We start from the raw sequence: 20,485 nt of genomic DNA on the forward strand, positions 1-20,485 counted from the left end.
ACGGGGTTGTCTAACCAAATAATCAAAGCGCTTAGCAAAGGTGAAAACGCGACCCGCTTTATAATCATTTTCATCTCTTTGCAGCTTCCTTGCCTTCCTACGCTTTATGTCCGCCTGGAGGTCTGCTAGAAAGTTATCCAAAATAGTGTAATTTTTCATGATCACTTCTGGTTGATTAAGTTCTTTAATCTCCTCTTCTAATTTATGGATCTCTTCAAGCAATTTTTTAATCTTCCTCTCTGCATTCTCAATAAGAATGTTAATAAGATTTCTAGAGGAATTCGTAAGCTCTTGTTCCCAGTTTGCTAACAGGTCTGGTTCCAGATCTTCGTATGTGGGCATGATTTGGGATCTCAAGCCCCTAGGTATTCTATTGAGCAAGAGGTACTGCTTCAGTGTAGCTGCGTCCCACCACTTGTTAAGCTCTTGTCTTTTCAAATTCTCCAATCTTTTAAATTTCTCCTTCAGACCCTCCGTCTTAGCAGGTATGGGTGCATTGACTGTCTTGCCTTGCTTATTCCCTGTCTTGAGATTGTTGAATAACTCCTGTGCTTCCTGGTCTCTATTCATTATAAAGGCAGGACTAACGTACCCTCCAGGCGGCAGCTCCAAGTTGCAAAAAACTCTATTTAGTGGGGGATACCAACCTATTATGGGCGCACTACCTTAACTTTAGGGTACTAAGTTATAACTAGTGACAATAATCATAAAGTGAAGCCTTAATGATTACGTATAGAACACACCAGACGATAATTACTGGGTGAGTGTTGTAGGATATACGTTTGTATCAATTCTACCCAGCAAAAATAACTTGGATTGTAATATATTTATTTTTGACTTCGGTTGACATTATAGATGAACAAGGAAATAGAGGTGGTTGACTAATTGCTGGATGAATTAGGAGGAGATTCTAAAGGTAAACCTAATTTAATAACAACATAGGGGGTGATCGTTGGATTTTAATTTGGCAAATTAATTCTGTTTGGGCTCACCAGTGAAATATTCAGTTGCACTTGTGATATCAGTGATAGTACTTAGGGTATTTATTATTTTGAAATGCCACTGTTTTTTCAGACTGATAGATTTGTTTACACTATGAGGATCATATAAAGATGAGAGATTACGGAAAGATACAGAGGTGATAATTTACCCCCACCGTAGGGGTGGGCGGAAAATCCGTTCCGCTCGCGGATTTTGCGGATTTTCGGGAAATCCGCAATCCGCGAGATTTGCGAATCTCCCGCAAAATCCGCAAATCCGCGAGCAGCGGATTTTGCTCGCACTGCTCGCACTGTTCGCGTGAGTTCGCGCCCCGCGAATAAGTGCAAAATTGCAGAAATACGATCTTAGCAAAACTGAAAGTAACTACTTACCAGGTTCAAAAGTTCAGGCTCATCATTAGTAGCCATTTCCTGTAGTGCTTCCTGAGGGGCCCCTCCAGAGTTCAGTTGCCAGTTGAAACTATTATGTGACCCTGCTCTGAACCTCAGAATAGTTACACATATGCCACAAAGGTCCTGAATTACAGCTAAGGGAGACAAGCAGGAGCCAGGCTGGAAGTTAAAATCCATTAATCAGCCCCTAATTCATTATTGTCAGTTGGGGCAGGGCAGGTGTTGTAACTAATTTTGCAACAATGAAAGCACTTAGCAAGTGCAAAAGATCACTAATCAGGGCGCACTAAGGAAGCAGGTGCCAGCTAAAAAAATATTCTGTGACACATTAATCAGCCCCAAATTAATTCAGGTCACTTGAGGCAGGGAAGGTGTGCTTTGCTTTGCCGAAAATAATGTACACTGGACAACCAGAGGGTGTGGTGATGAAACAGAGGGTGGCATGGGTGGGCCAGAGGGTGGCATGAGTAGTCAGAGAGTGGCAGTGGTGACAGAGAGTGGCAGTGATGAAGAAGAGTGTCCCAAACAGGCTGGACACGTAGAAACAACAAGTTCGCGAAACTTGCGACCCGACAGGTAAGTTCGCAATTTGCGAAAGTGTACAAAACCCTCGCAAACTGGCAGAAACACGGGCGAACACAAAAAAAAAAAAATCCGCAAATTCGCGGGAATTCGCGGATTTTGCGGATTGCGAATCCGCAAATCCGCAAAATTCGCGAACGCGAGATCCGCAAAATTCGCTCATGCCTACCCCACCGTGCTTATTTATCTTGGTGGTTGGGGTCTTTTTCTATTACACACCGGGTGGCTATTTGTACTGGATTGGTTTCTTGATGATTTATTTTCCTACTTCCAACTCTTCACTTGGCAGACCTTTATCTGACTAGATGGTGGTTGGTACTATTCCACATCTTTCTTAAGATACGATGAAAATATTTTTACTGATTGTAGGAAATGTTCTGTTTGATTACAGCCCTGAAGAAGTCGAGGTATAATTTATGCACGACGAAACACGTGTTGGCTGGTGTAATCAACTTTTGAAATTCATTAAAAGGACTCCAAATACAGAAAGTGGACTCTTTTGTGCATTGGCCTTGGAGACTATATTGATTGATCCGACTCCTGAGGATTGGAGTTGCTTGCCATATATACGTTGGAACTACATGTGTGAACTGTGGGTGTGCTCAGAGGATATTGTTCTGATCCTTGAAGTTGTCAGGAAAAGAGCCGAAGAATAAAATCTCGGACTTGTCTTCGTTGCACTTAAGTTGTACTTGTGCAAGCCACCTGAATACTTCCGACAGACAATGTTGGACTTCTGATGGATCAGACACATCCTTAGGCCAGGTGAATAACAGCTGTGTGTCGTCTGCGTAAGCTGTTATCTTGGCTCCCAGCTGTTCCGCCAGATATAGTAAAGGGGTCATATAAACGTTAAACAATAAAGGGCTTAACGTAGAACCCTGCGGAACTCCAGTTGACAGTCTCTTCGGGGCCGAAGAGTAGGGGGGCATCCAGACCTGCTGAGTTCTATCGCTCAAAAACGATGACAGCCAGTCCAGGGCCAGCCCTGAGATGCCGACGGCTCGCAGTCTAGCAATAAGTAAGGCATGAGGCACCGTATCGAAGGCGGCAGAGAGGTCCAATAAAATCAGGACCGCTCTACCACCCCCGTCCAAGCACTCTCGAACTGCCTCTGAGACCTCAACTAGAGCAGTCTCGGTACTATAGGCCGCTCTGAACCCTGACTGGGCAGGATGTAGTGCGTGGGAGGACTCAATGAAGCCATCCAACTGTTTGAAAGCCACCTTCTCGCACACCTTTGTCAGAGCTGGCAACAGTGATATGGGCCGATAGCTCGATGGCATTGCTGGGTCTAGACCAGCCTTTTTTAACAAAGGGATGATTTGTGCTGCACAGAGTTAGTAGCCACGAATGAACTGTGTCCTGCATGGGCCTGCCGCCACGGGCCGCTGACTTGCGGTGCACTGGGGCAAGGTCACAGGTGCAGAGCAGGTTCATGTGATGATTAGGGGCCTTGTCACGGAGTGTCTTGATGTACAGTGGAAGGTGTACCCCCAGGACAGGATGCAGAGGGCAGGCCCACGCTGATTCAGTCACCATTGTGGAGATAAATGAAACAGACACATGTTGGACACCAAGTGCATTCCAGACAGAAGAAGATGCAGAAAACCACCAGGTCATGGGCTCTGACGCCACCAAGGACCAACCAGATGGTGCCCATGACTCATTGCGCACAGAGTTAGTGGCACCTATGCTGTTAAGGGATGCCTCCTGCGATGTGTCCAATGGTGTGGAGTCCTCCACATCTTACCCAAGACACAGTGGTACATGTGTAACCTAATGGACCGCATTGTAGGCCTGTGGCAGCGGTCAGCATGGACAATTCTCCGAGTGCCGCTGGCATAGGTTGGATGACCCGACGGCCTGCGTAGTACAGGTTCTGTGGCACCACAGGACGTGGACTTGTGATGAATAGGGTTGATGGCACCAGGTCAGTTGTTGATAGTGTTTGGTCACCTCGTGACTGTAACCAGGCTTTCGTCTTCCTATTACTCCTCTCAGTTGGACCACTGGTGTGGACTCTGCCATTCGCGATTCACAACTAGGTGCTGGATGCGGGAACTACTGGTCTGCAGGGTAGTCCTGGTCCCTCTTCCATGTGTTGCCGGATTGTACTGAACAGGGTGAGTGGCACCACATGTTGCCGGCTGGCGTTGAACAGGGTTAGTGGCACCGCATGTCACAAGATGCCCATATGGAACTATGCCCTACTGATCTGGGGTCTGGAGCTGTGGCCGCTGCCCCGGCTCTGGGGTCAGTGCCATTCAGGCCTCAGGACACAGTTTCACATATGGTACCTACTGGGCTAAGATGATGCCGGTGTAGTATGTGAATGTGGATGGAGTAATGTGGGCCAGCATCGGGGGGCCAGCGATGGTCTGAGAGGCTGCCAGGGTTGTGGGCCTTGGGCTTGGAGCTTGTGCCTGCACGTGGTGGGCCCTACGTGACACACGCTGGTGTCGGGAGGTAATCAGTGTAGCCTGGCTGTGCAGGGGCGGGCCTTATGGGTTCGGGGTCCAGAGGGCCAGGGTACAGCAGGTGCACAGGATCGCAGGCAACTGTGGACGGCCTTGTGGAGTGGTGAGCGGCGCCACCCTGGCAGAGACGTTGGGCTTTCCGGAAGAGGACCACACCCAGGGCTACGTGCTTTTTATTCACACCCTTACACTGGCCTGGCGTACTCGGGCCATCCCACTCTGCGCACGCTTACGGGGAGGACATAACAGGCAACATTTCCGTGAAGTCCCCCATTGGCCGGAGAGACATGGTTGTGTCCACTACACTACATACACCAGAGGTGTATGTTGCCATGGATGTGGGTATGTTCTGCATACTGCGGTCTGTCCAGCACATCCCCGCCATACTTGGCATTGTGCACTCTCCCAATCATAGTTCTCTTGTCTCCTTCACACATGCCTGGTTGCCACCTCTCCCCACATTTAGCTAGTGTGTGGCTGAGGTGCCATGCCGTTGATGGCTCATGTGCAGGGCTTGCCCAGGTAATCTTTGTGAGTTGTTCTGTCGTGTCTGGTGGGTGGACATGTTGTTTTGCATGTTGGTTGTGAATTTGTGACGGGTGTTTTGCCAGGGTTGTGAGTTGCATGGTTTTGGAGTTGAGGTGAGTGGAGTGTTCATTTGGAAATTGCCAAGGGATTGTGCATTTCCCTTGGTGCCATCCTGGGATCGCTGGTTGCTGATGGACTGTCGGAGGATGGAGTAATCAGGCACACTGGCTGGGTATTTGGAGGTGACATTGGTTGAGGTTCCACTGTGTTCTGTTGTTGCCTGCACATTGATGTGAGACGTGTGCTTTCTGGTATGACATCTGTGCTGTGGATTGCCCCCAAGACGTGCGTGCATCCAGCTATAGCGTTTGGTCCCTGCTTGGTGGCCATCAGATCCTGGGTATTCTGTTGGACATATAGGGACTGGGGTACCAGGCTGTGGTGATGTCCAGGACAGGTGTGATGGACTTGGATGTGGCTGGATGTATGACTCCTCTGACTCTGGCGAGTTTTGGTTGGGGGTACCAGGGGCCAATAGGTGCAACACAGCCAGCAGCTTTGTGTGGGGTGTGATGTTGGTTGTCTGCTATGGTAGTTCAGCCAGCCTGTTTGGCCTTGTTGGTCAAGATGCATAGGATGGTTGTCCTTTTGGGCCTGTAGTGGGCAATGACATTGTCAGGTGTTGGTTCTGTGAGGCTGGTGCGGTTCATGGGGGTCCGCTGTCTTTGTGCTGCCTCTGTGGTGTTCCAGGGAGCGGGGGTGTTCTGGGTGGGGGGGGTTAGGGTCCTGGGGTGGTGGCGGTTCATGTTGTGGCCCTCTTGGGTGTCTAGGCCGCATGACCAGTGGCTCCATGCCATCTGTTGCCCTTCAATGTGGCAGTGGGCTGTGCTCCCTTTTTTGGTGCAGGCTGTGGTCCGAATTTGCACGGGGTCAGAGAAGGTGTTATTTTCCTGGTGCTAATGTGCCTTATCACCTGTTTTGTTTTCTTATGGCAGTTCTGTCTGGTCGTTGTAAATGTTGTGGAGTGATGTTGTTGCAGCTTTTGGCACGGGAACGCCTACTCTGCATCTCATTAGCAATAGTTGCGGGAGTCATCTGTGGCGATGTTTTTTGCAGCTGCTATCGCAGTTGAACTGGTGCTGTGGGCTGTTAAAATAAAAAACATTTTTTATGGTACGAAATAAGATTACAACAACACCTAGGATCCAACCTGTAATCCAATCCATAGGGATATAAACCCTGGTAAGATATTTGGACAAATGAACGCCTAATTTATGCCTACCATACTTACTAACGATAATACTTCACTTCAACATGTGGAAACAATAACGTGTATGGCGAGATATGATTGGGTGGGTTTAAAGAGAAATATTGTAAAATGTTATAATTATCTTCCTACGGTATCAGCCCTTATAAAAATGACCAATGAAGGAGATAGGAACACGTACACGCATGCGCGGCTAATGCCCGTCATCGGTACCCGCAATCTCCACGCATGCGCGGTTGATACCTGTCACGGCATCCACAGATTAAAACACGAAGACTCATATCAGTATGGAATGTCAAAGTTTTAATTAATCAAAAGAAAGGGAGGCACTTAAAAGAACGATATATCTTCAAACAATAGACTTTGAACTATCTCCTGCTACCATTAGTGCCGAATATTAGAACTCGCCTAATGCAAAATACACCACTTAATAATGGCGACCACATTAACGGTAGTAGGATTCCGCTACTAAGCATGCGCGTTTAGTGCAAGTAAATAATCGCAACTGTGAACAATAAACTGTATGGGGAATCGCGTATATATACGGAAAGCAAACCGCGTCCTAATTAGCAGAGAGAACATAAGATTGGACGTACCCGTGGCTGCCCGTGGTTTCAAGATAGAAAAGATAAGCGGAAAGGATTAGAAGCCCCGTTTGAGCTAGGGTCCATTTTAATGCTATACCTAGCCGAGCTGAGGTTCAATATTGTACATTGACTTTAGAACAAACATTCCAATATAGATACTAGGAGAGGGGGGCAATAGGTGCCTGAGCATTCTAACCCTGCAGGAATGAGAGTATGTATGAGTGGGCCATAGGCCTAAATAGATTAAGGAGGGGCAAGAGCTAGATGCGGGACATAATATATTGACTGAGGAGATAGAAAAAGCGATTAAATCAATATGCACACAAGAGGTCGATATTTAGAATTACACACCACGAGTGAGGTGAGCAAAGGTGAAACTTGGCCAATATTTAGAAAAGGTAAAAGCAGCCCTACACCCAGAGAGCTTTTTTCCGATATTAATAGTTGAATAAATAGAAGATAGGGAAAGAAAAAGGTTGGGACATTTTATAACCTGAAATAAGTACATAGGTCCCTGAGGATAGACACTCAGAATAAGGTTGAACTATTTAATATGATGATTTAGAATCCTGTAAAGCGAGGCAAAATAAATAGCTGACTATATGAATCTAACGTAGGGCAAAACTAACACACGGAAAGGGCAACAAATATGTAATTTACTTCCCCCACAGATCTATCCTAGTATCTACAACTCACCACCCGTTATCAAGAGGCAAGTGGAATTTAAGCAAAAGAAGGATAACCACGGGGAAGGAAATACCCTATGTATCTGAAGGTAGGTAAATGATTGACCCCACAGTTAGGGCACATGGAAACCCCAAACACTGAATATCCCTTTAAAGATGTCTATCCATATCATTCCCTATAGGGGTTCCACTAATGTAACTGATCGAAGACACATCCAGAAGTCCCATATCCAGAGGGCATTTTCCGATACTTAAGTGCAAGTGAACATCCTAACTGGTAATAAAATTTCGTTATAATTTTGAATAGATACTTATGTATGAAAACTAAGAAATATGAAGTCTGTGATTCAGTAATACACATCTCTGTATACTTTATCACCAGACCGTGCACAATATCCACCGACAGACTGAGACCATGGTCTAGCCGAGTGAGGAAACAGTGAGAACGTCATTATAAGAGACTCAGATCCCTATCGCAAGGTCAGTAACCCGGAGTGAGTGGTATGACTGAGTAAACAGATCTGGTCATCAACTATGTTATAACGGAGGGTTCAGTAATCTAGCCGAAGTCCAAATCATGAGGGGACATGACAGGATTAAATCGTGCAACATTATGAATACTATGCTTTCCTGAATGCTGATATGTCCTTAACGCATGTTTGCAATCTTTTGCTTAGGATTGAAATTAGCTTAAATAAGTAAATGACATTGAACCACAAAAGTTACTATATATTCATCGATCCTTTTCTAATACACAGGAAGGATACGTGTTATAACCTCAAACGATTCTGAACTGTCCTGATGAAGGTGTGACCATATCCAAGGGCCGAGACACCGAAACGCGTCAACGCTTTTTTCTCGTAGAATTCAAGCCTAAGAGATTCTTGATATTTTGCACATTGCAAATACGGGAAACCTGTTCAAGTATGGTGTAGGCTGGTGAATCTTACAATCCGTTACAATAAGAGGTGTTACTTTAGAGTAGGGGTTTCGTTTTCATTTCATTTTAGAAAGAAATTGTCATTTTTTGTTCTCTTTATATGTTCTCTACAATTAATGATAGGATTATGTTGACAATTTAAAATTTGTACTCTCTTTCTCTGCTTGATACACTGTAAAAAAATTGAATATGTTTTAACATTCTTTTTAATTTAATGTACAATATGAAATGTTTTTACTTTACATGTATTATGGAATTTGGAATGAACTTTTTATCTATTTGTTTTTTAATAAAAAGACTGTGAACGGTATAAACTAGTTTGTGACCAGTGACTTAAATATCATCTGTAGTATTCAGTGTGAGTGAGTGAGATAAACTTCCCGTAAAATTATCTTCTCCAGGGATAGTTCTTTGACTTTTCGCTGTGGGCTGTTAACACCTGCTTGTGAATGGGGAGATACATTTATCACTACTTTGGCTGCGATAAAGTGCCGTTAACTCCACAATAGCTCCTTGAGAATATGCCCCTCAGTGTTGCAAATAGATGCTGCGGCTGCCCACCCCATTCTATTGAGAACCCACTGAATACCCCCGACACTGATGCCAGGAAGACGGCCTGCTATACTAACAAGCTGGCCCACCACAAAAAATGCACAAGAGGGGGCTTTGAAGCTGATGATGAGCAACAGGCCTGATGAGGTTGGGTCTCGCAAAGACCAGAGACCGGCCGAAGCAGAAGCCGAGGCGGGATGAGCAAGGCCCCTTATAACTCCTACGACACAACATCTGTTGGAGGGAATGGCGGTCCGGCAGCTCACCCTGATGGGGCTGCACTTGAGGAAAAGCTGACCCACCATTGCACCCAGAACCTGGGGCAGAGTGTGTACGCTTTCCTGTGGCCCCCCTCCCTGGGAGCGCAGGTTCTGTGGGACACCAGATGGCCCCCGGATGAGACAGGGGTCGCTCAGAACAATGGCGCTAGCACACAAAACTCAACCTGCGAAACTTGCACTGTGAGTGTAAGTGGGAGCCCCCTGTTGATCTTCATACAGAAGAGGCGATACCTGCTGCGGCTGGAAAGTGAAAGCAATAACTAGACTCTTCAACAGCATGGGCAAACCTGACACTAGACAGACCAAACTTACTTTCAATAGGGAAAAAAGACAGGCCAAGTGGACACACCACAACCCGCGACCAGCCTAGACAACCCCTAGGAGGAAGACGCCCAAAATGTCGACATCAAAGAAATTGGGGGAAGTTAAGTCCAGTCTCTGCAACATAGATGCCAAACTAGAGCTCATGGCCAGTCACCTCAACAGAATGAAGGAACAGGCGGATAAATGCAATAGTAGACTAGAGTACCTTGAAACTAGAGTTTCTGACGTAGAGAATGACCAAACATAGTGGAATGAACAACAACTCAAGATGGAGAAAATACTTGAAATAATAAGAGCCAAAAACAAAGACCTAGAGGCACAATCTAGATGAAATAACCTGAGAATTATTGGAGTCCAGGAGTCCACGGCCATTGACAATATGGAAAAATACGTAACAAACATGATCAAGGAACTGTTCGGAGAAGTGCTCTCTCCTGATTAATAATAGAGCGGGGTCACACAATGCTGGACCCCGGACCGCCCCCAGCCGCACCTCCCCGCTCCATTATAACGTGAATCCTAAACGTCAAAGATTGATACACAGTGCTGCGATTTTCAAGTGAACGCGACAACCTACAATACCAAGGAAATACGATCTCCTTTTACCCGGACTTCACGATTATAGTTCAGACTGACCTAAGGAATTTTTACCAACTAAAAAATTACTCCAAAAAGCTGTGATAAAATCTGCTCCTAATTACCCGGACAAACGATGCATAGCACATGGTGGTAGAGCTCCTCAATTTACTGATGCCAAAGCAGCGCTCAGATTTCCTGATTTACTGATTGCAAAGTTGTCCAGAACTCTCCAAGGGATAAAGATCATGAGAATCTGGACGAAAATGACTGAACTTTAAACTCAAACCTCTCTGATCCACTTCAAACAATCACCACAGTACAAAGCAGCACTGTAAATGGCGGGGAAGACCTGTGCAGAGCCCACTTCAGGGTTCCTTAACACAGTTTATGTGATCTACCGCCAATGGAGCCATCCACAAGGCATGAGCCACTGTGCCACCCACGAAGCTGGAGGAAGGCTGGGTGTACGGAAGGCTCCTCTTTGCCCCCAGGAATGAGTTCCACGCTCTTCTATTGAGACCGGGGAGGGGGTGGGGATGGATTATTCAACTAAGTTCAGGGATTGGATGGGGAAGTTGAGGGGGAGGGGGGAGGCGGAGGTAGGGCGTTTCATTATTCTACTGTTTTGTTTTTTTAAAAATTCAAATAGGTTTTTATTGGGTGTTTTAGTATTAAATAAATACAAAAAATACAGACTTAAAAACATACATTAATACAGATGAACAGTACATTACAATAGAGCGAAAGGGGTAAAAAGCAATACACAATAGGTTACACGATAATACATACTTCCATAGGCGGTGTGTCCGGGCAGTTTCATGTAAATTAGAGCACCAAAGGTATGTAGGTGGGGCTCAGGAATTCAGGGTGAACTGAAGTAACAGATTAGCTCCACACTGTTGGATTGTGATGGTGTCAAGTGGAACGGAGGGGGGGGGGAAGATAGTGTCTAAGGTGGTTTATGGGTGGTAAAATAACTGTCAAGGGTAGACCACATCTTTCTCATAGGGGGGCGCCATGGTGATTGTTGGAGAGCTATGTTATCCGCTCCCCTGAGGTTAATTATCCAGTTAAGCCAGCAAGCAAAGGTAGCCTGTTGGTCTACCAGATCCTTGAGACAATCTTCAGGGCGGAAGGGTTGCACATATACATCTAATGCAATAGAGAACAATACATATCATCCCTGTGACTAAGAAGAAAATGTCTGCTCAACACAAAAAGAAAACAAATAAGAAAATAAATCAATAAGAACAACCTCAGTGTAAACAACTTGTGTAAGTCCCAACTAATAACTAATCAATAATATGTCACCAACACCAAGAATGTGCAATAATCGTAGTGGCAACCAAAAAGAGGAAAGACCACCAGCCTAGTGAATCACCATACAGCTCACTCAAAGGGATGTGGAGTCAGTAAAGTTAGTCTATTTGTCTTTAAAAAAACTAGATACGGACGAGCAGGAACTTAGGAAAGTAAGTGTCCGCAGGTTTATCATGCTCAAAACAACCCCACTTACGGAGCCCGACCTCCTGGGGTCCCTGTCCACTCACGAGAAGTTTCTTCCAACCAGGTTCAGGATGAATTTGTTTCATTTTTTGCTGGCTAGACCCAAGGGCTGTCACAGAGGTCAAGTGTTAGCGTCCTGTGGCTGCGACGGCTTGTCTCCACAGGATTTGCTGCACTTTATGTTCTTCTGCAAATTTTACTCTGTTCCACGGAAACATTTCCTGGTACCTCTCTTGAAAAAGTTGAATTTTAGACAAGTTCACCCTGCCCTCTTGTACCTACAACTGTTGAATGATGACTGTTTGTTCTTTGTTGTGGGGTTTCTAAAATCTGCAATGAAATCAAGGGCTTGTATGGATGTATAATGTGTGGGCCGTTGGTCCACGGGCTTTTCACAGTATGTTACCCTTGCTTTCTTTAAGGTGTAAAGGGAAAGCAGGCCCATTTTTAACTTTTTAAAAAACTTTTATGATGTTTTATGGGGCGTCTGCTCTTTATGAATTAGTAGCTTTGTATATTCTGATATTTTTGGCATCTCGCACTTTATATCGAGTAGTATTTTGGAGTGGGCTCGTTTTTTATGCTGTTTTTTAATATGTCTGAATCTTTCTATGTATTGTAAAATTTTTACTTTCATGGCTGCCTTTGTGTAGCCGAATAAAGTTTATTTGGATTGGAACACTCTGCTACCTTTGCTGCGTGCATAAAAATCTGAGAACATCTTCCGCAGAGGCCTAAAAACCAGGCTTTACCAGTTATAAGAATAGTGAACTTAGAGCAGAGTATCACTCTAACCGGACGCACAGCTGGATCACGATGACGCTCTCCAATATACCACAAAAATGCCTAATGTTCAAGAGTGTGTTTATCGTTCATATTCCATAATTTCATTAGATTACAAAATCCTTCTCCTGTCACAAGGGAGACATTGTTTATACAAGGAAAGTTTCTGATGCGTCAGATATGCTATTCTGAGCCTTTTTCTGAGGCACGAAGTTTGCATGAAACATCCTCAGTATTAGTGAATCATGTTCCCAATGCATTTCGAGCTTTTTTTAGCTCTTCGTCAGGGGTTTACTGTAATTATTAAAAACAATAACATTTAGACTGTGTGATCTATCCTTAAAGACTACCACAGAACTGTTCAACATTTTATTCACAAATTCGCACTAAGTTCTAATCATTAACTCGTAATCAATGTTTTCCCTCTGGCCGTGCTCCCATGCGCTGTCGACAATGCCAAAACTACCCTCTCTCGAGCAGCGTACCCCACCCTCTTCTCCCTCCTCTCCCTGGTCAAACCCCTGGTAACCATTCACCATTATCACATGCTCTTGCAATGATCCAGTCCCTACTACTTCAACCTTCCAACGTACCCCCTTCAATCCTCAAAACCGTCTCTTTTCCACCAACTCCCCTTTCATTTCCACTCACTGACCTCTCCTTTTTCAACTCACATCTCCTGTCTCCGCCTCTATTCGGTCGACCAATTACCTCCCTTTCCATACCCCACGTTCCTACAAATCCCAGGGTGCACTGCTCCAGGCACATAAATGGCATCAAAGGAAAATGTAAACCCACCCAGCGCACTCAGACTACCTTCAACACCTCGTTGGAGTACCCCGCCCACCCATAGATGTGTAACTATACATTGATTAGTGTGTAAACATCGCATTCATCTGTAAAAAATTCATTTTGTTTGCTCGTCAACACTATGCATATTGAACACTCTTAGTGATTTGGAAACGCGCATCGAAGTCCTCAGTGATGTTTATACATATAGACAGTTCATTCACTCCTGCAAAACTGCCCCCAGTAACAAAACTGGCCCCCACTGCTCCAAAACGGACCCCACCCTTCTAGCCGACCAGGCAAACGCCCGATGCCTGCTGAGGCCAGTCCAGCTGGGGAGGGGGGGTTGTGTCATGTTCAAAATGAGAAAGTGCAGGGCAGGCATCCGCAACCGCAGCAAAGCTACGCTCATATATGAAGGAAACTGGGGCCACCGGCCTCCTTCCACAGTGCCAGTAATTTGGGTGGTGGATATGTTATTCAGTTATTTGGCTACAGAAGGGTAGGCGGTGGGATCGAAGAGGGAAAGAGGTTTGCATTTATATAGCGCCTGATACCCCTGATGGGGTTTTGAAGCGCTTTTTTTGGCAGTTAGCGCGCTACTTGGGAACCCATGAGGATTAGCGTTGAATTAGTATAGTGAAATATGAAAGTAGTTAGAGTGGTGGATATGTTAGTCAGTTATTTGGATTGAGATGGTTGGGGAGGGGTTGAAAGGCAAAAAGGTTTGCATTTATATAGCGCTTGTAACCCTGTTGGGGCGTTGATGCACTTTATTGGTGAGTGGCACGCTACTCTGGAACCCATAAAGGATTAGTGGTGAATTAATATAGTGTAATATGGAATTTGAATGGATGAAGAGGGCCGGATTAATGATGCCCCTACAACTAAATACATTATCTCTCTTGTTGTGCATTATATACAGACAAATGGTCTTGGCAAACAGCAGACACAAAAAGAAATATTTCATGGTACATCTTGCAGGGCTTTAACTGAGAAACCCATGGCTTCCTACCACCAGTGTTTGCCAGATGTGGCTACCTCGATAATGCACACACTGACCGACGTATCTACCTCACCGTCGCCAATGATAAGAGAGACAAAGAAGACCAAATGACGAACATATCCTTTGCTCTATCCCGCAGAGACAATGTCAGACTTGGGGGGGAGGGAAGTGTGAGGAACCTTGCTGTCACACACCCGTTTTTCTACAGGCGGAGGGAGGGGGGAGAGAGGGGTGGGGGGAGGTCAGATGAGGCGGGAGGGACAGGCGGGCATGAAGGCTAGCGAGATAACGGACATTTGTGCAACGTATAACTACTTTTTCTTTCTTTTCTATACTGTTTTCTACACCCATTTCTACACCCCTGACTCACCCCGATCCTCACCCTGCTCACTCGTACCCCGGGGGGGGGGACCCAAGTACCTGGGAAGAACAAAGGCAGGCATCTCAAAATCCGGTAAGGAGCATGACAGAACCACCAGCGGCAACAATAAACCCCCATGACAGACCAGACACCGGCGAACCTGTCCACGAACCTAAAGGTTGTCTCCATGAACGTCAAGGGCCTAAACCATCCAATCAAACGCAGGAAAATACTAGAACACCTGGCAAAACTCAAAGGGGACATATACACGCTACAGGAGAGGTATGTGCAAATCCTAAACTCGGCAGGCCACCAGACTGCGAAGATCTACAAACTACTCGCCCCGACCACCTTGTCTCTAAACAAGAAGACAACAAACTCATGGGTAACACTCCTAGGCAGACAGCTAAACGAAAAGGAACAGGCACAAATGTGGAGTTCAGCTACAAAAAACAAAATCACCCCACAACTGGCGCAAACAAAATACTGGCTACTCCACAGAGCCTACTGGACCCCATCCAGGCTCCATAAAAGCGGCATAGCAGAATCAAGCGACTGCTGGAACTGCCAGAAGGAGGAAGGCACGCTCGAACACCTCATCTTTGGATGCGTCAAAGTCAGGAAGTTCTGGGCCCAGATAAACGCATTCATAAACGACATGCTCAAAACAGACTTAATAATCAACTATGTGACCTTGGCCACAGGGCATGTAACGACGAACCTGAACAGTAGGGAAGAAAGAGATCTGCTAGACCTGCTTCTCACAGCGGCCCTAAAGATAATCTTAACGAAATGGAAGAACACGGCGAAAGCAAACTTCAAAACATGGATCAACTGGGTCACCTTCCTAAGAGGAGCAGATAACATTACAGGCAACTTCTCGAAAGAGCACACTCCCAAAGAGCTCATGTGGGAACCACTCGATGAACATTTAAAGAAGCCATACTGACCCCCCCTTTTTTTCTTCTTTTTCTCTCTTTTCTCTTCCCCTCTGCAACAGGCCAAGAAAAAGAGATAACACAAATGCACTGTGTACAACTGCCAATGTATATGCCACTTTTATTTTTCAATAAAATCTCTAAATCAAAAAAAAAAAAAAAAAAAAAATAGTGGAGCGCTCACATTGAGGCCCTAAACGCGTGAATGCTATTACGAGCCTCTCTCCTATCCTTTTGCCAACAGCCCCCATGTTGAAGCTCCACAGCAAGAGACTGGAAGGAAGCGCCAGACCCAGAGATCAATAACATAACTTAGACTAAGGTCTCTCTAGTAATCGATGCTTGCTCCCTTGATAGTACGTACTGGGAGGAACATCCTGCCATCCTTGGTCTATGGGGGCAGCATTATGCACCCTCGTCAAGTGACACGTCAGAAAACCCCCTCCCCCTTAACTTTGAGTTTGGCTTTATAAGGAAGGATTCTTACAATATCGTAAATGCTCATTTTTGTGGAAGCCTAGTAACTCTCGCTGTGGTTATCCACCATCCTCTTCACTTCTTCTGTCCACCAGACCTCCTCCATACACCCTCACCTCACTTCCTTACCTATTCCGCTTTGGAACTCTCTCTCCACTCTCCAAAACCTATACCGTCTTTAATGCCCCTGGGTAAGTCTACCTCTCCCCTTATCACTCATTTATTTATCCTCCACTTTGCGCCCCCCGTCTTCATTCCATTACCCGCCTGCTATACTCTTTCAGTGCTTCCTTTAAGGGCCACCCATGCCACCCTTCTTGCTCCCTCCCCACAGTACACTTTTCTTCCTCTCCGAGCTACCTTAGGTCTTTCCCTACATACCACTGAGCTCATTCCCCTCCAATGCCCATTGTCCAGCTCCCCAGACATAACATGTTAACGTGTCCCTTTACGGTCATGCCTCTTACGAGTTTCTCTACTGTCCCCTCTATTCTATGTTTCTACATCCAAAGCATCACCAATTAAGTCATCAGAAGCGAGTTCCAATGAGCTGACCTAGAACTACAGCTCCCAGAAACCACTGGGGGGTGAAAAGAAATGCCCACCGAGGGGGCACAGCTGCCCTAGAGAACAAGCATTGGCATAGCCAATAGTTCTCGCCTTTGGGACCTTATAATTGTTTAGCCATGCAACAGTTGTTGTTATTGCACCAAGGATATTCTACTGCATAACTAAATACTTATAAGGTTCAAAAGGCGAGACCTTTTGGCTATGCCAATGCTTCTTTTACTTTATGTATTTTACTTAATCTTGCATTCCGTAAGAGTGCTATCTAATTCCCGGGTGTTTTTTTTTTGTATTTTTTCAGTGTAGCAGATTACTCTTCTATAGTTCCTACTTTAAACAGAGTTCTCCGTGTGCTCATAAGTCTGGATTGGAGGCTGAATGCAGTGCTTGTTTTGACGGTGCTCGTCAGTGGGTTAAACAGGTGTTCAGAATGCGTGGTCATCCAATCCTTGGCCCCTCTGCAGGGCACACAGACAATGGTCACATATTTTAGTTGTAATTGTGATTCATTCCAAATGGGTGTGATGGAAGTATACAGTTGTTAAAATATTGCATATGGTGAAAGTAAAAGAAATTGCAGTGTTTCCAGGTGAGTGGGTGCGTTGTGTTTGGGGTGGTGAAGTGAAGAAGATGCGAGGAAGTGCCTTTAGTTAAGAGTGAAAAGAGGGTGATGAAGAGGAAACAGATGGGGAGTAAGATATGCAGATGACGGAGCTGTGGTGGAAAAAGGGCATAGACCTCCAACACACAGTGAACAGAACAGAAGAGACCAAGTCACTCTGAAGACCACTACCACTTCCACAGCCCTCAGTAATGTTTTATTCAATCTCACAATTTCAGGATTGAAATATTTCCAATATTAATTATTGAGAACAAAATAATTGCTATTAATAATTTATCTTAAATCAACCAGAAGTCTTGGCTGGTTTAGGTGTGTGTCAGTCATGTGACGTCTCATACACTTCCCTTGGGTCTCTTTTGTCCTCCTTCCACGTCCCATTCCATTGCTCTCCAGCATTCATCCTCAAAATTTCCCTATAAGGTCCCAATCCTGTTTGTCATTATTCCGAAATACACCAGATACGCTTCCGCTCTCAGACCTATCATATGTAAGAACAGAAGTGAAGGTTGGCAACTCTAATGTTTTTTGTAAACTTATACAAGACTCAGCACTGTACATGCTGTGCGCACTTCTCTAAAGTGGAAAATACACACGCTTTTATTTTTCCAGTGCAGGCGGGGGTGAAGTGTAAAGGTTCACTGATTTTGTAAGGCATCTCCAATCTTAAACTATCAAGAGTGCACAGCAGCAGCAGCCTAAAGGAGGGGGCAGGGGGTGGGGCGTGTGCTTTCTGGGTGTGAATTAAAACATTGCCTTAATATGCCAGACCGGCCCTGTGTAGCGCTGCACTGATAAGGACATTTCTGGTATGTGGAGTGATAACCACCATGAATCACCGCATTTTACCTCAGCTGCTTGTCATATCAGCTACCTCCCAGCGAATACAAGAGCTAAAGGCTGGTGAAACGATCTGAGCATAGACCGTTCATTGTGGCCCAATCAAGTGTTCCACTCTCCAGAAACCCTGTTCGGAAGTCGAAAGGCATTGCTTTATCTCTCTCAAACTACAACGTGGCATGCACCTGGTCAAATTTTAATGCCCGTACTTCACTGCGCAGAATCAATCGATGAGAAAAAGTGCCTCTACAGCACTGAGATTGATTCTTATAAGGACTGTATACAGCCTCAGGTGAATACGGTGATAACCTAATAGGATATGGAACAATGCATATTTTTGGGCTGCCTACCAGTGTGATGCTGAAAGCTAGCAACCAAAACTGTGCATGTTTAAAGTGTGCAAAGAAAGTTGGTTCACCCTAAGAATCGAACCATCTTTATTTGGACACCTTTTATGGGGCTAAATGAAAACAATGTGTAAAGATGGCAAAAAGCAGTATTTGTTACAGTAACAAGACTCTTCCTTAAGACATTAGTCTAAAATATTCACCCCAGTTTGCTTACTCTCAAAAAACCAATAGTATTCTGTCTATAGCGCTCGTATTTTTCCGCTTTTCTTTGGAAAAACTGCAAACTCAATATTCTCCTGGAAGCCAAGCAGTCACAGGTGATCCATTAGAATACCGATGAGAAGCAACGGAGTAGACGTACACATCAGTACAACAAAGTAGGGGTGGGCGGCAAATTCCGTTCCACGCGCGGAACACGAAAATTTCAAAACTTCCGCGATTCGCGGCGGAACTGAAGCATCTTCATTGATAATATGAATGGCAAGATTCTTTCTGGCAGAGTGCTCCTGTCACAAAAATTAAAGCTCAACAGGAAGCACTTACAGATATAAATGAAGCAGGTGCCCGAATTTAAGCTCAAATTCAGTAACTCATTAATCAGCCCAAAAAAATTATGAGCTTTGTTGAGGCTGGGCAAGTGTGCTTTCTCGCCATATCTACCCTCAAAAATTAGCAGGGATGCTTGATGGAGGCCTTTGCATCCTTGACTTTCATGAGCACAATCCCCGTGCAGTTCCTGTGACCAGGAGCTTCTTTCTCCTCATCTGCTGCTCTGATCGGTCTCTGACCTTTTATACACACAAGAGAGGCATGTGAACTCGCAAAAAAGCCCCGCCCCCGAAATCTCTGGGAGCACGTGAAATTCCACGTGTTCGTGGACATTTTTTACCGTTTCGCGACATTTTGCGAAAGGCAAATACCGCCCACCAAAGCTTGCATCACGTAATGATGTGTGACAGTAAAACTTTCCATTCAAGGTTAAAAGCTTTCCAAGTACCTTATTAGTGGGCTGATTGCGGGCCATTGTGAAAATATTTATTAATTGCAGCACCGTAATGCACCGCAATTAACATCAATATTTTCACTATGGCCCGCAATCATCCCGCAGCCGTGCTCCTTTAAGAGAAGAAAGGCATCACAAGTCGTGCTTTTGGCTGCATTTCTTCTCTTAAAGGAGCACGGCTGCGGGCTGATTGTGGGCCATTGTGAAAATATTGATGTTAATTGCAGTGCATTACGGTGCTACAAATAACAAATATTTTCACAATGGCCCACCAACAGCCCCCAGCCGCACTTCATGAAGGAGGAAATACAGCAAGTGCAGGAGCCACCACAACCAGGAAATTATCATTTTTTGCACTGCTTACGTTCTAAAAACGGCGGCACGAATGATCTCCTGGGACGTACTGTGGGTGCGCACTCCACATGAAGCACTGCGCGCTCGGAGGAACAGACACTGCTTATAACCATTTCTATAGTGCAGGGACACACCAGTCGGTGTAGCCATGCACTTTACAAATGACTTTATTATTATTATTGTTATATGCACTATGTGCACAGGCTCTATCCCATCAAATTTCAACCACACGTGGCGGTGGAGGGAGACCTGGTACATCGCACCCCCCTATCCACGGCACTATATCACGCTTACAGAAGGACAGATGTTACCACGACTGATTGTGTGCGATGGGTATGGGACGGCCTAAGACGTCAGGCATTGCTCCCATGCCCATCGCCTGATAATCAATAACCCACTGATACCGGCACTGGTGGACTCCAATACTAAAAACAAGCATTTGCAATGCAATAGGTCTTGCATTTGCGAGAGTTTGAGCTACTGGCATTATAAACGACAATGCCTTTAATTTATGTTTTAAAAACCAACACATAAATAAAAAGTATTGTCATTTACAATGCCTATAGCTCAAACTCTTGCAAACGATTGACCTATTGCATGGTAAATGCTTGTCTCCCTAGGCGGCGGTGCTTCTTGTGAAGATTACTATTTTGTCTCGGCTGTGAGTTATTGCCATCCCTCCTTCTTTTCTT

The 20,485-nt window shown here is 45.2% G+C and overlaps 1 pseudogene; it reads right to left on the reverse strand.

Moving 5' to 3' along the window:
- Positions 1 to 685: 685 nt before the first annotated feature.
- Positions 686 to 20,485, reverse strand: part of LOC147737781 (protein-L-histidine N-pros-methyltransferase pseudogene) — a 39,736-nt pseudogene continuing 19,936 nt past the window's right edge.

This window comes from Lissotriton vulgaris, chromosome 1_1 (assembly GCF_964263255.1).
Source record: "Lissotriton vulgaris chromosome 1_1, aLisVul1.2, whole genome shotgun sequence".
Lineage (NCBI taxonomy): Eukaryota > Metazoa > Chordata > Amphibia > Caudata > Salamandridae > Lissotriton > Lissotriton vulgaris.